The sequence below is a fragment of the Chinchilla lanigera genome, unplaced genomic scaffold, assembly GCF_000276665.1.
Source record: "Chinchilla lanigera isolate Chin_1 unplaced genomic scaffold, ChiLan1.0 scaffold00007, whole genome shotgun sequence".
Lineage (NCBI taxonomy): Eukaryota > Metazoa > Chordata > Mammalia > Rodentia > Chinchillidae > Chinchilla > Chinchilla lanigera.
In genome coordinates, this window is record NW_004955408.1 from 560,729 (window position 1) to 561,987 (window position 1,259).

Below are 1,259 nucleotides of genomic sequence, written 5' to 3' on the forward strand. Positions count from 1 at the left end.
CTCTCTCAGTGAGTTTGTTATTCGTTTACAGAAGTGCTATTGACTTTTGAGTGTTGACTTTGTGTCCAGCTACACTGCTAAGTTTGCTTATTAAATCTAGAAGTCTTTTGGTGGATTTCTGGGGTCTTCTATGTAATGCATCATGTCATCCGGAAATAACTTCTTCCTTTCCTATGGTAAATCCTTTTATTTCTTTCTCTGGTCTACTTGCTCTCGCTAAAGTTTCCAGGACTATGTGGACTAGGAGTGGAGACAGTGGACATACTTGTCTTGCTCCTGGTTTTGGAGATAAAGTTTTCAGTTTTTGTCCATTTAGTATGATCTTGGTGTTGGTTTGTCACAGATGGTTTTTACCAGATTGAGATAAAGACCATCTACTCCAATTTTCTGTAGGGTTTTATCATGAATAGGTGCTGTCAAAAGCTTTTTCTGCATCTATTGAGATGATCGTGTGATTTTTCTCCTTGGCTCTGTTAATATGGTGTCTTACTTTTACTGATTTAAGTATGTTGAACCATCCCTGCATCCCCGGGATGAGTCTCACTTGATTGTGGGGGTATAATCTTCTTGATGATTTGCTGCATTGTTTGCCAGTATTTTAATGAGGATTGTTGCTTCTGTGTTCATTGCGGAGATTGGCCTGTAGTCCTTGGTGATTCATATGTATCTACGAATCTACCTATTTCTTCTGCATTTTCCAATTTATTAGAATACTAAAGCCTGACTTTAAAATTTTAGCTTCTTCCTTATTCTGGAGTCAAACATTTCCGCAGGCCCTTGGGAAGCCTCCAGTCTCCAGGTTTTGCTAACTATCACGCCTGAGGAACGATCAGAACCTGAGGCCGGCACCCACGCCACCGGTCTTCCCGGCCCTCGAGCTCGCCGGGAGCACAAGGACGCCCGTGTGCATGCGCGGGGGCGGGGCCACGCCTTGGGCCTGCGCGCTGCAGCCAGCCAGACGGAGGGGCGGGGCTGCGGGTGCGCGCCGTGGGCGGCAGCTGGCGCCCGCCCGTTTGTGCGCCTCCGCCCCTCCCTCAGGCTCGCCGAGCCGCCCTTCCATGCCCCACTGTGTCCTCCCGGGCAGCGCCTCTCCGCCGAGCGGGACTGAGGGAATGGAGACGTCCAGCCCCTCAGCTCTGCGGGGCTCCTGAGGAGACGGCGGCCCTGAGGAGACGTAGGCACGCGGCCTGACACGTCGCCCTCTCTGAGCGGCGCCTGGGCGCGCACCCGTGGGCGGGCCGCGGACGTGAGGGCGGCGA

The 1,259-nt window shown here is 51.8% G+C and overlaps 1 protein-coding gene across 1 annotated transcript in view; it reads left to right on the plus strand.

Moving 5' to 3' along the window:
- Positions 1 to 990: 990 nt before the first annotated feature.
- The window catches only part of Rnf130 (ring finger protein 130), a gene marked incomplete in the record, with an annotated part of 99,057 nt that continues 98,788 nt past the window's right edge, over positions 991 to 1,259 (plus strand). Inside the window, 1 exon segment of the mRNA XM_005376010.2 lies at positions 991 to 1,259.